The following is a 5,000-nucleotide window of genomic DNA, read 5'->3' as shown; positions in this document are numbered from 1 at the left end:
ATATACTGTCGATACATAGACGATATTTTCGTAAAAGCGGAAAATAACGAACAAGTCGTAGCACTACAACAGAGACTCATAGAAGCCTCAGGTCTTAACTTCACCATCGAAAACAGTGAAAATGGATCTCTCCCTTTCCTTGATGTCCTCGTGAAACAGGGGGAAGGATCTTTTCATACCTCAGTTTACACCAAAGCTAGTAACTCCGGACATTGCCTTAACGGACTGAGTGAATGCCCACAAAAGTACAAGATCTCAACAATTAGTGCATATGTACGAAGATCCCTTAGCCATTGTAGTAGCTGGAAAAATGTGCACCTAGAACTAGAAAGAGCATCACAAGTCCTAATCAACAACGGTTTTAGCAATAGAGACATTGAAAAAGTGACCAAGAAAATAATGGAAAATTGGTACGAGGAAGTTAAATCAGCAAATGCATCAGACAATCCAGCGCAGAACGTTATAAATGTATATTACAAATCCTTCTTCTCCACTGCATACAAGGAGGATGAGAGAGTGATGCAACAAATCATAAAGAGAAACATCAAGCCCACTGAATCAAGCTCCAAAATTTATTTCATTATTTACTATCAAAACAAAAAAACCTCGAACCTACTCCTAAGGAACAACACCAGGCAGATCGTCGATGAACTTCAAAAGTCTCATGTCGTACATGGGTACACCTGCAAATATGGGAACTGTGCGACCCATCCTACTACCTATATCGGCATGACCACCATGAGGCTCTTGCGTCGTCTGTCATACCACCTAAACTCAGGAGCACCTAAAAATCATCATAGCGAAGTCCATCAAGCAAAATTAAGAAGAGAAGACCTAACCCAGAATACGGAGATTATAGATCACAACAAAGACCCACGACGTTTACCTATATTAGAGGCTTTGTATATCAAGGATCTATCCCCGGGAATGAATACCCAACTCGAGGACTTAAAAATCCTACCAAGTGTGAGAAGATCATTCCCCAGTGAAAATGAGACAAAAAACACAGATGCACGCCACCCTCCAACCTACAGAACGACACGGAGCTCCGGCGACGCCAACCAGACAAAATCCCACATCGACGACCAGACAAAATCCCACACCGACGACTAGACAAAATCCCACAGCCTGTCCCATATATACCCACACACACCAGCCCAGCCCTTAGATTCGTACCTGCCACTGAGGAAGCACCAAGAGGTGTGAAAACACGTTTTGGCTTAGTTATAGATAATGCATGTTATTCCACAACATGACATACGGAGATATATTAAGGTTACTGCCTACAGAAGGCAAGATCACTCTAAGAAAGAGAGAAAAATACGACAAGAAGCTCTGTCATAACAAGCTTGCCATTCATTTTAATGATATATATATATATATATATATATATATATATATATATATATATATATGTGTGTGTGTGTGTGTGTGTGTGTGTGTGTGTGTGTGTGTGTGTGTGTGTGTGTGTTTTAAATAACCCACTGTCGGAGAAACAAAGCAATAGAAAACAGACGAACAGTATATTTTGACCACTACTGTGGTCCTCTTCAGCAGATAGGTACAAGGTAAGATGTACAAGAATATATACAGTGAGAGAGGTACAAAGTGGGAACAAGGGGAGGTGGCTCAAGTCAAATGTCCGAGGTGGGGCGGACTCGGGAATGGTAACAATTTATTCACAGCATAAGTTGTTATACACAAGATAAAATTAATTTGGTCTTCAACTACTCAATAACATTTTTCATAAAGTAGTAAACATACATCATAAACCCAAATCAGATAACAACCCATGGAGTATATAACCTACCTTGTAAAGATTGTAATGGGGTTTACTGGGGTCAAACTGGTAGGGACCTCAATACCAGAGTAAAAGAGCACAAAAAATCTGTTAGGTATGCATAAAACAACTCCGCGCTCTTCGTCCATACATCAACAAAGGATCACCGCATAGATTGGAACAAACCAGAAATCATTTATAAATTCAATTGTAGCTTTAGGAGAAAGATAGTCGAATCTTTCCTCATCAAACACTTGCCAAATTTCAACACATCAAAAGGCCAATGGTCACCTGATTGTATAACAACTTATGCTGTGCATGAATTGTTACCATTCCCAAGTCCGCCCCACCTCGGACATGTGACTTGAGCCACCTCCCCTTGTTCCCACTTTGTACCTCTCTCACTGTATATATTCTTGTACATCTTACTTTGTACCTATCTACTGAAGAGGACCACAGTAGTGGTCGAAATATACAGTTAGTCTGTTTCTATTGCTTTGTTTCTCCGACAGTGGGTTATTTAAAACATTTTACTAAATGTGCTACTACATTTTCGTCTTGGGATATATATATATATATATATATATATATATATATATATATATATATATATATATATATATATATATATATAACCTTTTCATACCTGTGATTACTTATATGTTTCTTCTGGGTGGTGCTCATTGTATTTATTTCCTGAACACTATTTTGGTAAGGAAGAAGATAGAGCTGTATTGACGACCTTATACCGTATGGAAAGGTACTTATCTTTTTATTCTGACTGTTGCTAGGCAATCTTAGACATCCCTATCCTTCCATTCCGCTTGATGTCAAACTCTTTTCTTCTCCGTGGCTTTTGTAAGGAATTGAAATTTAAGAGATTAAGATTAGCCATAGGAGCTGAGGAGTTCGATCTAATTAGGGCTCTTCGAAGTCAAGGTATACAAAGTTTGTTTACACGTGATGAAAATGTCGTCAGCATCGACGTGTCAACATGACCTCATGTCTGTCATTTCGGGCCAGAACAAAGCTTTGTGAAGTCTTCCCTAAGCCCCTTTACCTTTACGTGGATATACCTTATATTTCTAGATCTTTGGTTAAATTTTTTCCCCTCAAACTCGTGGGTGATTTCGTCTTTGGAAAGTAAGTTATGTGGTGCTCTGTCGTCTCGAATGAAAGGAAATGAAGATATACTGACTTACCGAGAGAAAAGTGAATTTTCTTGGAATTTGGTCGAGAACGAGTTTTATGTTATGTGGAATTTCGATAATAGATATTTTAGTTCGATTTCACCAAGGATTTTGACGGTGAAGACGTGTATTGTTGGTGCTTAGAAACATAAGTAAAGAATACTGAGTTCTTTTATTAATAGGTAGTTACTGATTTCTAGCCTTGTTGATAGTGTGCGTGTATGTGCCTGCTCGGATACCAGACATGGGGCGACGGCTTGCAGCTTTGTGATGATCTTTGGGCGGGGATCGAATTGAGTTAACTGGTGAGCGCGGTACCACTATATCAGCAAACCAGTGTGTGTGTGTATGTGTGTGTGTGTGTGTGTGTGTGTGTGTGTGTGTGTGTGTGTGTGTGTGTGTGTGTGTGTGTGTGTGTGTGTGTGTGTATGTGTGTGTGCGTGTGTGTTTTACCAGACGGTTTCCAAGTTAGCGTCGGTTCTCGTCCTGTGTATTAGCATTAATATGGTCTGCAACATCAGTATAGGAAAGGGATGGATCCCTAGGATCAATAAATAATGAAAAAACGAAGCCATGAATAGAAGATGTCTTCATGGAAAACGGCACAAAAAAAAAAATAAATAAATAAATAAATAAATAAATAAATAAATAAATAAAAATGAATAAATAAATAAATAAATCACAATTGGGAATCGACTCCGAGGAGAATCCATAATCATGACGAATATATCGAGCTTTTTATGTTGTTTTTTTTCATATACGGTTGGGCTGCTTTAATATCTTGAAAGGGCCGTGTATGGAAATTACAGTACACGTAATAGAAGTTATGCATTATCATGGAAGTTATTTCGTTTCCAGCACCACAACACACATCGACCAGGTCCTAACTGAAAGGATGCATCTTGCTATGGTAGATATAGTAGATGCAGTAGATGTGATAGATGTAGTAGACGTGGATGTAGTAGATGTGATAGATGTAGTGGATGCAGTAGACGTGGATGTAGTAGATATAGCAGATGGAGTAGGTGTAATACATATAGTAGATGTAGTAGATTCAGCGGATGTAGTAGGTACAGTAGATGCAGTACATGTAGTAGATACAGTAGATGCATTAGATGTAGTAAGTGTAATGGGTGTAGTATATATAGTAGACGCAGTAGATGTAGTAAATCTAATAGATGTAGTGGATCTAAGGTAGTAGTTGTAATATATATAGTAGATGTAGTAGATGCAGTAGATGTCGTGGGAGCAGTAGATAAGTAGATGTGGTAGATGCACTAGGTGTAGTAGAAGTAATGGATGTATTATATGCAGTGAATATAGTAGATATACAGTAGTAGATGTAATGGATGTAGTAGATAAGTAGATGCACTAGATATCATAGCAGTAGTGGATGAAGTAGATGTAGTATATGTAGTAGATGTAGATGTAGTAGATGTAATATATGTAGTAGATGTAGTAGACTGTTTTCGCGGTTACTTGCTGACTATATTTTCTCATGGTGACGATATTGCTGCTGATGATAATCATTTCCCTTTACACATCAAAGACACGACAGACGTGTGTATCATCGTCGCAAGAAGTACCTCATCTGTATATTTTTTCGATTGACACATACAGTATATTGATACATATATTCATTTATTTACTTATAGGCTACCTTTCGAATCTACAGCGACACCGATTTAAATCTGATAGTTTCCACTGACCTCTATTCACTGCTGTTTTTGTAACAGACCTCATTTGTTTTATCTATTCATTTTGTTTGTGTATTTATCTATTTTCTTTCTTCTATTTATTTATTCAATTATGTATATTGACTTATCTGTTTATATATCTATTTGATTATCTATTTGTCTATTAATTCTATTATGTACATCGACTTATCGATTTATCTATTTTATTTCTCTTTTTTTATTTATTCAATCATGTATATTGACTTATCTATATATATCTATCTATTTGACTATTTATTTGTCTATTAATTCAATTATGTGCATCGACTTATCTATTTATCTATTTATTTATTC

The 5,000-nt window shown here is 37.1% G+C and overlaps 1 long non-coding RNA gene and 1 pseudogene across 2 annotated transcripts in view; both read left to right on the top strand.

The window, feature by feature from the left end:
* Window positions 1-5,000, top strand: part of LOC143020339 (uncharacterized) — a 199,027-nt gene that overhangs the window by 69,697 nt on the left and 124,330 nt on the right. The window lies entirely within an intron of this gene.
* Window positions 1-5,000, top strand: part of LOC143020094 (uncharacterized) — a 65,893-nt pseudogene that overhangs the window by 18,886 nt on the left and 42,007 nt on the right.

The sequence above is a fragment of the Oratosquilla oratoria genome, chromosome 39, assembly GCF_046742065.1.
Source record: "Oratosquilla oratoria isolate Oo_2021 chromosome 39, ASM4674206v1, whole genome shotgun sequence".
NCBI classification, from domain to species: Eukaryota; Metazoa; Arthropoda; class Malacostraca; order Stomatopoda; family Squillidae; genus Oratosquilla; species Oratosquilla oratoria.
Note: the sequence above shows the minus strand (reverse complement) of the source record. Positions and strands in the feature narration are given on the sequence as shown.